The sequence below is a fragment of the Lissotriton vulgaris genome, chromosome 2_1, assembly GCF_964263255.1.
Source record: "Lissotriton vulgaris chromosome 2_1, aLisVul1.2, whole genome shotgun sequence".
Classification (NCBI taxonomy): domain Eukaryota; kingdom Metazoa; phylum Chordata; class Amphibia; order Caudata; family Salamandridae; genus Lissotriton; species Lissotriton vulgaris.
The window spans coordinates 105,928,942-105,945,880 of record NC_141687.1 but is presented as its reverse complement, the minus strand read 5'-3'; positions in this window follow the sequence as shown (position 1 = coordinate 105,945,880).

The window sequence follows — 16,939 nt, the reverse complement described above, 5'->3', positions numbered from 1 at the left end:
CGGGGCATTCACGTACAAAGTGTCCTTTTTTCCCGCAGTATAAACAAAGTCCTAATTTACGTCGGTGTTCTTTTTCACTGGCAGTCAAGGAGGCTCGCACGGCTCCGATGTACATAGGCTCCGGTGTAGGATTAGTCTTTTCCCCACTACTCGCTTGTTCATAGGGCATTACAGATTTATCTTTTCTCTTATGTTCCCCTTTCCTTTCTTTCATTCTATGATCCAAACGAAGGGCAAGATCTATCCAAGCTGAGCAAGTACGGGGTTGAGGGTCGATTTGTGCCAGCACATCCTTCATTTCTTCACCGAGGCCTTGGTAGAATATGGCTGATCTCTTGGGTTCCGGCCAGTCAGTTTCGGCCACCAACCTCCTGAAATTGTTTAAGTACGTGACTAAATCTGCATCACCTTGCTTTAGTTTTAACAATTCTCTATCTGCTGTGAAGGTTTCTGCTCGCCTATCGAATGTTTTTTCAAATTCTTCTTTGAAATTATCCCAATGATATAAGAGGGGGTCATCCCTTCTAACTATTGGAACCGCCCACTGTGCTGCTTCCCCCCCGAGATATGAAATGAGGAAAGCCACCCTCGCTTGGTGTGTGGAAAACATCTTAGGTTTACACATGAAATGTAGCTGGACCTGTGTCATGAAGACTTGTACTTTCTTGTTATCCCCATAATATCGTTCGGGAGGAGCAAGCGGAATTTGTGCAGGCATTTCAACCACCACAGAGGTAGTAGGAGCTGAACCTCCTGATGCCCCATCTTGTACCACCGTGGGAGGGGGTAATCTATCTACCTTGGCTCGTAATTGGGCATTCTCTGCCCTGGCTGCAGCAACCTCTCTACTGGAAGCTGCCAGCTCTACCTGTACTAAGGCCAAAGCAGCCAAAACATCCTCTAAGGTAGTCATGGCGGAATCACAGCACTGCAAAGAAGAGGTAAAATTCGTGGGCTGATAATTCTATCAGGCTCCGCTTTCCGTCCTCCTCGGGGCAATGCTGCGAGTCCAATTCCCGCACCCTCTGGACTGCCCCAGAGTCTGAATACAAGATACAGACAACTGGAACAATACAAACGCCGCGGGAAAGGAAGGGGACAGCGGGGAGGGAGATCTGTAATGACAAAGAACAAGGAATTAGAACACCCTACCTCCCTCACTCTAAACGCTGTTTTCTTAGATACATTCATAAGGTAACTTCCCCCCCCCCCCCCCCCCCCCAGGTACTCAAGCTATACCTGTAAAGGAAAATACAACAGGCCACATCCAAATGGAGACAATGGTTCTGAAGAGGTATCGGGAACTTGTACTCAACTGTGAACGGAAAACAAACCACAATCAAGGTCTCAGCTTCGTAACAACTAATCTTACTACAGTAGTGAAAGCATAGAACACATACCCTGGGCTAGGCACATATACTCTTAATATAGGTACTTTTCTGTTCCAATACCCCTCCTGTCTCCTGAAGAAATGAGAATAAAGAAAGAATAATGAATCCTGTACAAACTATGAGAACACAGGAAATTAATGGCGAGTACGTCTCCTTAATGTTATGTAGTCACACCAAGGAATACTTCCATCCGGAATACATGAACACACCAAAGTTCGATATGCACATGTATATCTTTTTTCTGATAATATGCGAGGCTCAAAGATAATATCCCGCAAATGAGTCCTATCGCATCTGATGACCGCAATAACGGTCTGAATAACTCTTGGTTATTCCCAACAAGATGAATGCAAAACCGAGTCCCTCTCAGCCGAGAGAAACTCAAAAGCAGACCAGCAAGGGGAGTGCGCTGTTGGGATCGAAACTACCAACGCCTCGCACACCCGATTCAACACAGTACTCACGAGTTCGTAGGACTTGGGGCCAGAACAAGTCAAAGATCCTACCACGGCATCTGTTTGATCCAAACGGAATTATCGGCGTTTTCTCGCCGTTCTCTGCATCCTTTTATTTCCCGGTATGCGTGCGCATCACTGGTTTACGTGATGTCTGCATAGCCTGCCGGGAAATGTAGTTCGAAGCACTGAATGTCCGTGTTTACCGATGGCATCATGCCACCGACGATGCGGATCTTGACACTATTATCAAGGAACATAGGAAATCGTTGACTAAACCCATCAAACCACCCTTGATAATATATGAGGCAAAAGCAATTGGGTCTGCTTTGTATGGTGCGGAGCTATGGGGGCATGAACATCTCCAGGAACTCCAAACATCTGAAAATAAATTCTTAAGGTCATTGACAGGTACCCCACAGAGCAGTCCGCTATTGCCCCTGCGTTATGAGCTAGGTAGGAGAGAAATTTCGGAAATGGCAAAACTACGCCCGATTTTATACTGGCGTAGGCTCTGGACTACGCCAGAGCTCTCCCACTACGCGGATGGGTTCATTGATGTTATTAAAGCTGACCGTTATAATAAAATCAGATGGTTTAAAACATTAAAGATTGCATTGTTCGAATTAGGACTAAATGCTTTATGGACCGATCCAGCTGGGGCTTCATTTCCCACTAAGTCTACTTTAAAAAACATTTTTTGGGAATATGTTGTTAATAGGAGCATGCTCAGTACTACCAGTGGGTCTATGACCACCAGTTTCCTAGAAGTTAAGATGTACCCTATTTATGAAATGTACTGGGATTACATATCGAACCCCATGGACAGAAAACTGCTCTTCCAATTGAGGGTAGGTTCCCTCCCCCTCCGTAATTTAACATCTAAGTGGAAATCAGGGGGTGCAGCAATTTGTCCAGTCTGTGGGGTAGGAAATTAAACTCTTGGTCATTTTTTGTTTTCTTGCCCAGTATATTCTGCACCAAGGCGAGCTTGGTTGGCTCCTATGTGCAGGAACTTAGGCACAAAAAGTAGCATGGTAGCGCTGCGTATTGTAAAATCCACTTCTGTAAATTGGATCATAATTGCCACCGCAAAGTACTTGGGGTGGGCGTGGGTTATAAGGCAGAGATTGCTGGTAGGCTAATTACTCACTGCCTAGTTGATCAGAGACTGCTAGACACTTGTCTATTCTCTGTAACTGCTTATTAATAGCTCAGAGACTGCTAGACTAATGTTTATTCTCTGTAAATGTTTATTTAGCTGATCAGAGACTGCTAGACTAGTGTCTATTCTCTGTAAACACTCATTTAATGTATCATCGGTATGAAATTTTAATGGTATGAATTTTTAAGGATTTTTTATTGTCACTGTGATTATCATTTTTTGGTATTCTTAATAGTAATGAACTTTGCATCTGTATCTAAGATGAGTTATAGTTTTTTTTAAATTGTGTTATGTGCTTGCGTCTAAATGACTTTGTAAATGTTATTGCTTTTTATTATATGTTTGTATGTCTGCTTTTATGAGTAATACTCGAATAAAGCACTTTTGAAATTGAAATTGATTATCCAGGATACAGACTGACCAGTGGCTTTCGTGTCCGTTTAAAATGAGTAGACCTGGGCGGTATATTCCATTCCGCTCGCGGAATTGGCAGAATTTGGGTAATTCCGCTTTCCACTGAGAACGCGAAATTGCCTCAAATTCAGCGATCCACGGCTTCGCAGAATTTTTTGCTTGGTCGCGTTCTCAAAATTCATGTTCGCGAGATGTTTCTCCCCGAGCACGCAAACAGTGATCGCGAACAGGTAAAAAGCATCGCGAAAAAGCAATTCCACATGCTCGCGGAATTTCTGCGTGTTCGTTGAGATTTTTTACTGTTATGCAAAACATTGCATAGCGCGACAAAGCAAATTCTGCCGACCCCTACGCCACAGTACATCCTCTTTCCCAACACACAATAACTGCAACTGGAGATCAAGCAAGACTTCTATATCATTGTCGGTTTCCAACATGTGTTGGATGCCATGGACTGCACACATGTGCACCTGCCCCCTGTGTTACATTTGGGGGTCTCTAGTTGGCACAGGCAGGTACTTGTGACAAATAGGGACCCTTGCCTCTAGTCAGGGTAAGGGGGTATACTCCTAAAATAACCCCTGCACACCCCCTTGATAGCTTGGCATGAGCAGAGAGGCTTATCTCAGAGGCAATGTGTAAAGCATTTGTGACCACATACAGTAACCCAGTGACAACACTACAAATGTACACCATACAAGGTTTATATAAAAAATAAGTATTCTTTATATAGACTCAACACAAGACCACAAACGACAAAAATCCACAATACTAAACTTAAGATTGTAGTTTTAGCTTAGTTCTGTTTAGTTCTTAAGATGCAACACTTTGCGTCAATGTACCTTACGATACGTTGCGCTACCACAACAGAAATGTTGCAGCGATGGAAATGCGGCAAAAGTTCAGGTTCAAAGAAATAAAGATGACGCTTTCTACTTGATGCGACACGCTTGCCAGTGATGCGGCGGCGTCTGATGCGACGTCGATCCTTCTCTCCTGCGACACGCTTCCCGGGGATGCGTTGGCGTCTGCTGTGACGTCGATTCTCTTCTCCGGTGATGCGGGGCACTTCGTGTTGGGAAGCGGCATCGGCAGTTTGGCGACACGCTTCTTGATCTTGAGTCGCTCTACCAGCTCCTTGCGACACGCATATCCCCCACAAAGTCCAGCACAGCTGCAGACACTTCAGGAAGACTCTTACGGAGCTAGTTGGTGAAGCCTGTTGTCTCTGAGACTTCAGCAGGAGGCACGCTCTGTTCCAAGCCCTTGGAGATCCTTCACAAGTTGAAAATAAAGCACACAAAGTTCTTTCTTCTTTCTTTGACAGTCAGGCAACCACTGCAGCCCAATCCCCCAAGCAGCACTTCAGCTTAGGGATAGTCCCCCCCCTTTTTTTCAGGTTTCTCTCCTCAGCAACGTTTTTTTCTTGTAGTCCAAAAGTGATCTTATTTCATGGGATCAGGGTCCCAATATTTATACCCCAAAATCCTTTGTTCTCTGAAGGGAGAGGGGCCTTTGCCCAGTCCAAACCAGTTCTGGAGCACTCTGTTTACATGACTCTTTCTTTCCTTTCACAGTGCAGGGCAGAAACATCAGACGTCCCACAGGAGGTGGAGCCAGCATTGTGGAGGGAAAGCACAGCCCTGGAGCACTTTGTTGACAGCATTCCTTCTCTTCTTTCACTGTGCAGGGCAGAGATATCAGCCGCACCCCAGGAGGTGGAGCCAGCATTGTGGAAGGCAGGCATAGCCCTATTCAAGGTTCAGGGGCACTCCTCCCACCTATCTAGATGCAGATCTCTCTATTCACCACTTGGCTGGCTCATCCTGTCTCTTGGAATCCTCCAGCCCAGTCACTCAAAAACACCAAAGGAGTACACAACCTAGCAGAGGCAGGCTTGGAAAGTTAGGCGAGAAAATACCTACTTTCTAAGAGTGGTATTTCCAAACAGAATGTTAAAACCAACTTAACTAAAAGATGTATTTTATCATTCTGATTTCAGGCATACTAAACCCGAATTTCCACCATGTTCTCTGAGTCAGTTAGGACTATAGAATATAATAACCTAACAGCCCATTCTGGCCTATGGAGAACAGGTAGCCTTGCAATAGTGAAAAACGAAAATGGCTGTAATTCACTATTAGGACATGCCACACACACCAGGTATGACAGTACCAGACTGCACACAGGCCCTGCAATGGCAGGCCTTAGACAAAGCTGCTTCTGTGGGTGGCACAACCAGTGCTGCAAGCACACCAGCTGCATTTGGATTTACAAGCCCCGGACACACTCAGTGCACTGTACTAATGTCTGACAAGTAAACCAAACAAGCCAATCATGGACTCACTAATCCATACATCAATTTACTGTCGGAGCACTTGCATTGTGGCACTGGACAGCAGTGGCACAGTGCCCAGAGCATCTAACACCAGCAAAAACACATGAGGCAATAGTAAAAAGGGAAGGGACATCCACGCCAATGTTGCCAGGTCTAACACCCTGCAAAAACATTTCATCTCTACAGGAACCGGAAGCACACCTACTCTATCAATGTCTAGGACATTGTTGACCATTAGGTGATTGTTCGCCAATGTGCTGGACAAATACAAAGGAAATGTGCATGAGACATAATCTTCAGGTACTCCATCATAAATTAACACTTCCAGAGTGGCAATATGGCAATGGCCTACATGAAGTAAGCAAAATCCAAGTTCCTAATAGACCCACTAACATTCAGAAATGGATTAAAGAATACACATTTATGCGTCTTTCGGAGTAGATCGGCTCATACTTATGAGGTGTGTGCCACATACATGCACCATGCATCATACCTCATGTGTCAAGCAAACCCATAATTCACATATGTCAACACACCTAAAGTAAACAACATAGAATATTATCCAAGCTGGACAAGGCACTCAGTGCACTCAGAACTCCAATCGCAACATTGATCTCCCTTAGCTATGAGAATAAATATAAGGTATACACTTGCACAGTCCCCTACAACTTCTGCTGTGGAGTTCCTACTAATCTGTATGATCTGTGCATTGTTTGGACAACATAATCTGAGGGCTTGGTGCCTAGACTGATTCCGGACACCCCAGCAGGATAGGTTGGCCTACAGACCAGCTAACTCATAGTGTCACTGTAAGCCCCCCTGAATTACCAGGGAGCGAGCAGGTTCTGGGAACCCCTGAACATAACAACCCAGATTCCTCAGGAATCGTGGAAACAGTACAAAAGCTTTCTCTCAGTCACTCATGCTCACTCTTTCTCAAAAATATATACAGAGAATACACCGTGGGACATTTTTTCAATACTATTTATTGAGCCAACGTTATTCTGGTATAAAATACGTGTGCTGCAATGATTAGGAGACAGAAGCAAATAAAGGAGATTAAAAACACCAAGGGGTAGATTTACAAGCCGCTTGCAACACTTTTACGTCGCCGTTGCGTCACTTTTTTGAAAAGCGTAATCAATGTGCCACTATGCAACATATTTACAACGTGATGCATTTAGTTAGATGCGTCACGTTGTAAAGCCCTGCGCTACATTATACCTGTGTCAGGTATAATGTATGCAGGGTGGGCGTTTCATCTCAAGGAAGCCCCGTAAAAGTGATGCAGTGAAATCTACAAGATTTCACTGAGTCACTTTTACGTCCCCGCTGCCTCAAATCATTATACCAGTTTGAAGCAGGCGTAAGGAGTGACACAGCATATTAGGTGTATGGCACCCCTGAGCGGTGCGCAAGTTGCATTGTGTTTGTGACACAACTCCAGCACTGCGTCACTCATACGCCAACAGATGCATCACGCATCTGTCTATCCTTGCACCATTGTGTGGTGCATTTTAAATGCGGTCCATTCAAGGGGGTGCAAGGTTTTTTTTGAGTCACGCGCAATACCTGGTGCATTCCTGTTAATATGCAGGAATGCGCCAGTTATTGTAAATCTGCCCCCAAGAAAGTAAACAGTAGATCCATTTCTACCATGTTTCTGAAGTAATGAATGTATGCAGGCACATATGCAAAATGGTAACCTAACGTACTCCTATGATGCAAACCCTACTCTAAGTGTACCTAGAGTTTGTATGTGTGTCTAGCCAACCCATTACCTGAGTGAATAGAGTGATGGACCCCGTCTTGGTCTCAAGTTGGACACCCCTCATGGAATGTCAGACCGGTGCTTGGTGATTTTCCGACATGCAGGGACCTTCTGTGTCAGCAGAAGTGCCCCCTCTCCCAATCTATTGGGATGCCTATTATTCATGATAAAAAGCAGCCTTTGAAATGTGTACGCTAGCTAAGTGATGTTATGGATATACAGATAGTGTTGTCGCCCGTGGATGAAGATAGGATGAATTTTGTACCTAGTGCGTAGAGAGGCCTGTTACATGATGTGCAGGGCATCATGATCATGTTGTAAAAACAAGTAGTTTCAGAGAAAACAATCCAACATTGTCATGCATGCAAATGAGTGCAAAAGGTCATTGCTAAAAAAAATATTTTCTAGGCTAACGTAAGGCACAAGCTGCCTCGCTACATGGGCCTAACCAGGGAATATAACACTTCTACTTATACACATCTGTGTGACCAGAAAATGTATAGATGCTACTCATGTAGAATACAGCTCCTCATGAGAACATCAGTCTGACCCGACACGAGCATGGTCTACATTGCATTACATATGTGTGAAGCAAAGTGCATCATGATAACGATTATGGCCAAAAATATTGGTGAAAGCAGACAATAAATAGCATGAAAATCCATGTGACATGTATGAACTGCACCACATGTATGATCCAACATCACATGGATAAGTATTTTATGATCAGACCCTTGTCCCTTGTTTTCTTGAGGCCTGGCCAAATTCCTTGGCTGGGCATGGCGAGTTAGATCTTCTAGGCTTCTGTGTCTTATATAAATATTCACTTTAGCTCTGCACCCATGTGTTATCCGTAACAATATAATGAATTTTTCACTGCTTTTATGGGTTTGTAATGCTTTTAAGATATGTGAAATATATCGAATAAAGTTACTACTACTACTACACATGGATAAGTATGTGTACCATGAAAGGCCTGTGCCACTGTAATGTAGGCCACCAACTACATCTGTGTATAGGATTGACATATGCCTGTGTAAGTGTAAACCATGTCAGTCATATCACAACCTACCTTTGGAGGATCAACAAGCCAATTAATAGATATGCAATCTGTCACTTCACACATGTAGTGTGAGCTCATAACATAGAGCGTCCACAACCATTTCCAATTAGCCATCCCATAAAGTTACAGTTTTAACATGTAAGTCAGGATGTACTATGTCTCAACCAATGCTCAGAATTTGCATTACATAGAATAATGGAGGAGGCATATGTACAACTTTGACCAATGTAGACAAAATGATGAGAGGCAATACAAATTAGTACAGTAATGAGTCAATGAAAAATAATGATTTTTTCACTTGTTCTGTTTGTTGTGCGTTGCAAATTCTTTATTTCTTATATTACTTTGACCAACCCTATGAGTAACACATATTGTGAAAAACCCCTAGAAATGTGTATGACTATTTAACTGCACAGACTAACCAGAATGTGTCTTTAAAAGGAACCCAAAGCATTGACAGTTATTCTATCTTTTTCTATTTCAATTGACCATGGATATGGTCTTCAGCCATGGCTTATCACCCCATATGTACACCGCAAGACTAAGCCGGAGAAGAACTACAACCAGGTACTCTGTAAGACCTGCAATATTGTTGAGCAATCCTATAGTCTGCTCAAGGCCAGGTTCGAATGTCTCGACATTCCAGGGTGGAGATTGCTGCGCTCACCCCTAATGGTGTGCAAGATCATCTGTCTGTGCCATCCTGCACAATATATGTGTGCAGACGAATGCCCCGTGGGATGGGGACCAGCAACAGCAAGACCTAATGATGAAGGATGATGATGACGATATCCAATATTCAGTGGCTAGCAATAGGTGATGCACAATAGTTCTTCAGGTGTATCACAAGTACAGTGATGGAGCTGTAACTACCATATCATGAATGTTCAACCAGCAAATAAATGTATGTATCTAATCTTGGACTTTGTGTTTATGTCACATCTTACACACCCACATCTCGTCAATTAGAAGTAGGCCTCAAAAGTTTACAATCATGTTATCAGACCTGTTGACCAACAGAAGCCTGTGATGCACATCTATCAATTGCACATATACAGTAATGCTACATGAAACTGTGTACTGCACCATGAATGCAAGAAGTCACACATATGCTCACTGTAAACATACACATGTGACAAATCCCAAGTTTTCAAGCATATCTGTGAGTGTGTACCAGCATTGCAACAACAATTAAAACAAATGCATTGCCCATTTGCCTATTGAGGTGTCAGTCAAAAACTACGCTTTAGGCGGAAAGGTGATGCTTCATTCGAAGGTGATGCTCAAACAGGAAAGGTGACTTTTTAGGAAACAAGACTCTTAAGTAGTAAAGGTGACGCTCGAGTAGGAAAGGTGATACCAAAGGGGATGATGAACAGAGCGCTTGAGCAAATCAAATACTCACCCCAAGTCAACTGATCAGGGGTATAATCCATCACCATTTTTTAGCCCACTCTGCCACCCCAGTGCAGACATGGCCATATGCAAATCAGTCTAACCCTGTGCCTCATGGGAAAAGTCCAGCCCGAACTGCCAAGCCATGTCTTCCCTGGACTACTACGCTTGAGTAAGAAAGGTTACATTTCAGTCGGGAAGGTAACAGCTGCTCTAGTAGGAGATGTACTGCTTAAGTAGGAAATGTGAAGCTCTAGTAGGAAACGTTTATCTTAAGTGGCAAAAGTGATTCTTTAGCAGGAAACGTGACGCTCCAATCGGAAAACATGATGCATTCAAGCAGGAAAGGATGCAATGGCTCAGCAATGCCACAAACCAGGAAGTGTGAAGTTCTTTTCACTTCCACTTACAGTTTTTTTGTGTGTGCAGGCTGGTGGATATGTTTGGTGTGATATCTTGTGATTTGATTTACAATTTGGTGTTGCTGGTGTTTCTGCTGTCCTTGTTCTGTAGGTTTACTTTAATTTGTATATTGTTTTTGTATTTTGTAAACTTTCGAACACTTTATTGCCGGGTGTCTGTCCATTTAGTGGTACGTTTTTTCAGGAGTATTTGTTTTTGTTGGTTTTAGGCTGGCTAGTGTGAGTAGAGAGATGTCAGGCAGGGCCAGATCGAAGAACCTGTCAGAGGAGGCATTTTGACAGCTGCTATGGCTGCTGGTGCGGTACCCTCCAAACATGATCAGCAGTGGAGCCCAGGATACCCTACAAGTGAGAGATGGAAGCGGTGGCAGAATGTTCAAAACCAAATGAGTGAATAACAGAATGCCACCAACTAAAGCACATGTGGTCCGATATTGTCAGCCGGGAGGCTGATCTCCTTGATCACCTGGGGGTTGAAGTTGCTGGGCTACTGGTAAGTCCCTATATGCCAAAAGCCCATGGGTGTGCAGCCTTTGGAGAGATTTTTTAAAGTTTTTTCTCAGGAAGGCCTGAATATGTATATGGGTTGGTATAGCATAATACGGCCTAAATCAGTTTAATGATCAGAACATGCAACAAGTGCCTGTTCACAGGGGCATGACAATAGCAAAACATACCATGCAGTGCAGGGGAGGGAAATAAGTACATTGGGACCCATCTGGCACTGTGCAGGGATTATTGTCATCCAGCCTACTAAGTGATTACTGAATCTATAGGTTGCAGAGGCTGTTTGGTTTCCCCCTGATGAGCACACATATGTCTAAATAAAGAAAACATGTATGAACTTGTGTTTGAGGGTTTACAGGGCTTGCATGATCATTGTTCATTCACAGTGCACTGGTCACATGTAAGGAGCGAGGCGAGGAACTCGAACAAGCATGCGTACTGCCCGATGTTTGTAGCATAGTAAAGAACACATATGACATTAGAAGGCCCAAGCGTCATCATACTATGCAGTGTATAGTCAGTCAAATTGGACTGTTCGCATTGCCATCAAAGCCAGACTCCCTTGCACCATTTAGCAAGTTAAGCTGGGCTTGTACCTTGGCTGCACTCTGCACACCTGAAACATGATGAGGTTCTGTGACAATTGTAAGTGGTGTTTTCGACTCGCACGAATATAGTCGAGTCTGGTATCTATGAACCGCAAATGACGAGTTTAGTAAGTGTGCGCAGTTTCGCTGTGCTAACTTAAACCGTTCGTTTGTTATATGGGTTTTTCATCTGTACCCACGGGTTCCATCTTAGATACGGCACCCATTTTTGTCTCTTGCCCTCAAGTAGCCAGCGAACGGACGTTGTCCGCTTCGCGACCCTGGGACTCCGAAGATATTTGCGGAAGACACATGTTCTTTGTGAGTGTCTTTATGACGAGGGGGTTGCTACTGTAAGGCAGATGGCGCCGCTCGAGGCTCATCTTGCCGCACGGACTTATTGTCTCAGCCGTACATCTCATTAGGCACGTCCCTTTGATGCCTGTATCTCGTGTTTCCCGATACCTCCCCTTTTACACCCTTTCCGATCTCCCCACTGTCTCCGTCTTCCTCTGCACCTGTCTTCGTTCCTATTTTGATCTGTTTTACTGTTGATTGGAATTTGCTAATGGTGGGAAGATGGTTTTTACAGTTGGGAACCGCCAAATGTTTCCGCACTTATGTTCCGGACCTTGTGTGTTTCGAAGTGACCAAAGTGACCCCTCTGGGGGATAATTGTGGGAACCGGGTTGTAAACTTTTGTGTTCAATGTTATCCTATGAGTAAAAACTGTATAAAAGGAGCGATCCACAGAACCAATTTGAAGCAGTCTCCCCAAGTTGCACGCTGTGTACTTGCCGTGATCTCTGTGTTCCCTGCAGCAAATAAACCTTGAATCTTTGACGTCGAAGGAAGTGTCCCGTGTCTCTGTGATTCGTACGCCGGAGCAGGTTACCCACGAAGGTTTCAGGTGTTGTGCCCTGGCACCGCTGGGTCTAAAAGAACCCAGTCCTTCAGTTGGCGCCCAACGTGGGGCTGCATCAGTGGTACCGGTCCAAGCCCGACGATCGTGAGGAACTTCGTGTGAAATCTCCAAGGGAAGGTGCACTCCGCTTCATCGATCCTGTTGTCGAAATAAGTGGCCCGAAGACTTTTCCCGCGAAGATTCCCGCCTCCGGACGGCTGCGACGGACTGCTGCCCTGACTGTAGACCTGTTTTGGCGCCTGGCGTAGACCTTGGTATAGCGAGACGATTGACGGGCCTTCCTGGAGACGCCATCGATTTTTGAGTTAAGTATTTGTGGGTCGCTCCCATAGTTCTTGGTTGTTGACACTTTAGCGAGTGTTTTTGTTGTTAGCGCTGTGTGAGTGTTTTTTGTCGGTGACACTTTGCTAGCGTACTTTGTTGTATTGTTTGACGACTGCAGCCGCCAAAAACCGAGGGTTTTGTTCTTTGCTGGGACTTGGTAAATCCCGTAACCCTTGAAGTTTGTGAAAACTCGGCTAGTGTGCAAGATGCCTGGTCGTAGTACTCTGTTTAGTTGTTTCAGGCCTTGTGGTATGGATTCCCGATTGGAGGACTCATGTCCGATACCTCCGGTTGGAACTCCCACGTATGAGCTCTATAGTAAGCATGGGCTAGGCCCAGTTACCTTTAACGATTACTGGATTAAATACACGAAAAAGGATGGCGACCTTCGTTGGCCACCTCATGGTAGCTTCGAGGCCCCGATCTTAGATAATCTAGAGATTAAATTGTTCGAAAGAAAGTCAAGGCCGGCCATGTTTGATGCTTTTCGGTTGTGGCGCAAAGAAGCCCGACAGAAAGAATTCAGACAGAATAAACGTAGTCAGCGAGATAATGTTGCTACCATAGTGAAGAAAGCAGAGCAATTTCAGCGAGATAAGGAAGTTAAGGATAAGGAAGTGTTTGACCGATTACAGCATATGACTGTAGATAAATGTTACCCCGCTTTACCAACGGAGTCGGAAAAGAAGGAAGAGCCAGTTGAGGATACCTTAATGTCTTATCTTATGAAGTCACCACCTCCGTACGTACAGGGTACCGCAGCTCCTGTGGTCCCTGCCGTACCTGTTCTTCCACCTATTCCTCCTCCGCCTGTTCCTCATCCTGCACCCGTTCTTCCGACTGTTCCTGCTCCTTTGTCTGTTTCTATTCCTACTGCTCCTCCGCTTCCATATACTCCTGTTCCCGCTACTACTTCTGCTGCTGCTCCTGTTTTATTAACTCCTGCTGTTGCTACTGTTTCTACTCCTTCTCTTGTTAGCCCTGTGTCTTATTCTTCTCCCTCTACTCGTAGTCGCAATTCTCCTCTTGCGGCTAGCTTCTTTCATTCGCTTGGACCTGTTCATGGGTCCGCTGGTTCCGATGGTCCTCAGAGACGTAGTCAGCTTCCTGGAAACAGAGAACGCGTTGCGCTATATAATATGGCGATGGGTTGGATGGTGAATCCACAGAGAAGTCCACCCCGTGTTGTCCTCGAAACATTCTGTCAATTCAATGTGCCAACCCAGAGATATGTGTTTAATGAAATGTGTAAGTTCCTTTATGATCAAATAGTGGCCGATGCGCCTGACGAGGTGCTCGCCGCTCTGTCTGATCTCCAGCTTCAGTTCGCAAGTGGGCTGATAGTGGATACTAACGTTCGACGTGCTGTTGAACGATTGCTATCTCTTCGTCCCGCTCCAATCCCTCATGCATTGTTTGTTGAGGATATTGAAAAACAACCAGACGAGTCTGGCCAATATCCCATGCGTGAAGTTCCACCGGTTTGGATGCCAGGTAACCCCGCAGCTGCCCCTCCGGTCCCGCCGTATTTCCAGAGAGTATGGATACATCTCCCATGGAAAAGATCGGAAGTGTTGCAGGTGAAGCAATCTTTGCCTGACCCTCGCAAAAATCCTGCAGGGTATTACAAAGAATTATCGCAGCTCGTAGATGCTACGGTAATGAATCTTGCCGATATCGACATGTTGTTTGGTAATGTCGTACCGCAACCGGTATGGGCTAAGATTCGTCAGGAAGATCACGCAAACGAACTAGGTGGTGATTGGGCGGCCATTGTAGCGGCAGATGGGTTGCAAGTCGGTGGTGCTAAGCCTGAACAGTTGATTGCTGCTCTCCCTCAAAGAATAATAACATTAATGAAAACTCTTATGCCAGCTATGAGAGTGAATTGGGACAAATTGTCAGCCTGTAAGCAGAAGAAAGATGAGAGTGTTTCCGACTTCTTTACGAGGTTCGAGGAAGCATTCATCGACCATAGTGGTCAGGATATGGGTACCGAGGGTGGTCAAAGGTTGTTTGTGGATAAATTTGTTTCAAATTTGTTGCCCGATTTGAGCAATAAATTGAGAAATTCGGAAAGTGCATGGGCCGTTTCTACTTCGGCTCAGATATTGGCTACGGCACAATACTATGAGAATAGAGAGAAAGAAGAGAACGACCGTGCTGATAAAAAGACGAAAGAGCTCAAAACTAAAGTGTTGTTGCAACAAGCGTATCCTCCGCGGTCAAATCAGAATAATTCACAACAGAATAGGTCACAGCCACAATCAAACAGATCCCAAACCCGTAACGATTCCTCCTCCCAAAGATCCTCGTTAGGGTACAATCAATGTGCTTATTGTAGACAGGAGGGACACATTAAATTCAATTGCCCTGTTTTAAACGAACGTAATAGTGGTAACTCATCTAGAGGAGGTCGTGGTGGTTCGCAACAAACATCACGTGGTAGAGGTCGTGGTGCTCAGAACGATCGCTCAGATAACTCATCTACTTCTAATAATTGTTTCGATCAACGTGGATCATCGCAAGGACGATCTGCGCAGTACAATGTGGACGATTATTACGTCGATCAGGGGACTGACGACAGTAATTACTAGGACAGCCAAAGACAAGGAGAGGGAGTGGTATCAGTTCCGGTTGATCAGAGAGGGCCTTACGTCGCAGTTGCTACATCGGGCGTCGTTGAGCCTTTTCTGTTGGACACTGGTGCAGCGAAAAGTTCTATCATGTATTCGAAACTCCCTGGCGCACCTTTGTCTGGCTTAACAAATGTTTCCGTTGGATTCTCTGGCGCCCCTGTTAGCAATCCAGTTTCGCGCCCTTTGCCCCTTCAAATTGGGCCACGTGAGCTAGAAGCTCCGTTGATTTTAACCACGGGTTGTGGCGAAAATCTTTTGGGCCTGGATCTGCTTAAACGTTTGTACGCAACTTTGTATTGTTCTCCTGCGGGTGTAAAGCTCACGTTAGGAGAGAGGGTTGTCTCTCCCATGTATTTGTCCCTCGATAAGCTTCCACTGGAATTGAGTTCTCTTCCTGCGTCTTTGTGGGCAACAGGTCCAAATGACGTGGGCCTGCTTGATATCTCCCCTCATGTTGTTCAGTTGAAATCTAATGTGCGGCTGCCACGTATTCCCCAATATCGTATCTCCCTTGATGGTGAACGAGCACTGTTGGCGATCATTTATGATTTGATCGTGAAAGATGTTATTGAAGAGACTCGGGGAAACGTGTGCAACAGCCCTGTGCTGCCCATTCTTAAACGTACTGATCCTTCGAAACCGCCTGTTTATCGCTTTGTTATCGATTTACGGGAGGTGAATAAAATTGTGGTTCCTCAATTTCCCGTTGTGCCTGACATCACGGCGCTACTGACTCTGATTCCAGCTTCTGCATCATGGTTTTCGGTGATTGACTTGAAAAATGCGTTTTTCAGCATCCCGATTGCCGAAGAGAGCAGAGACCTTTTCGGTTTCTCTCTTGGTGGACGCAGCTTCCGGTTCAAACGCGCTCCTCAGGGCTACTGTGAAAGTCCATCTATTTACAGTCAAGCCTTGAAGGGTCAACTGGATGCATTTAGGTTGCCGGTTGGTGCGGCTTTGATCCAATACGTCGACGACTTATTGGTGGCTGCTGATACTCAGGACATTTGCAAAATTGCTACGGTGTCGTTGCTGCAACATCTCTGTGAGTTAAATCACAAGGTGTCACCTTCTAAACTCCAATATTGTTGTCAAGAAGTAACCTATCTAGGTCACTTATTGTCAAAGGAGGGAAGGAGATTGACCCCAGAGAGAATTGCAGCGATTGCGCGAATGGCTGTGCCAAAAACCCAAAGAGATGTGCGTGCCTTTCTAGGTATCACGTCGTACTGCAGGCAATGGATTCCAAATTTTTCATTGCTAGCGAAACCATTGGTGGCTCTTACGTGCAAGGATGTTTCAACTCCTTTACCATGGACGGAAGACTGTCAGAAAAGTTTTTCTGAACTGCGTGATTCATTGTGTTCGGCTCCTGTGTTAGGTACTCCTGACTACAGTAAGCCGTTTACGTTATATGTTCATGAGAGGGAAGGTTGTGCTTTGAGTGTTCTAACGCAACCTTTTGGTGGTAAGCAACGTCCATGTGCATATTTTTCCTCGACCTTGGACCCAGTAGCTAGAGCATTGCCGAGTTGTTTACGAG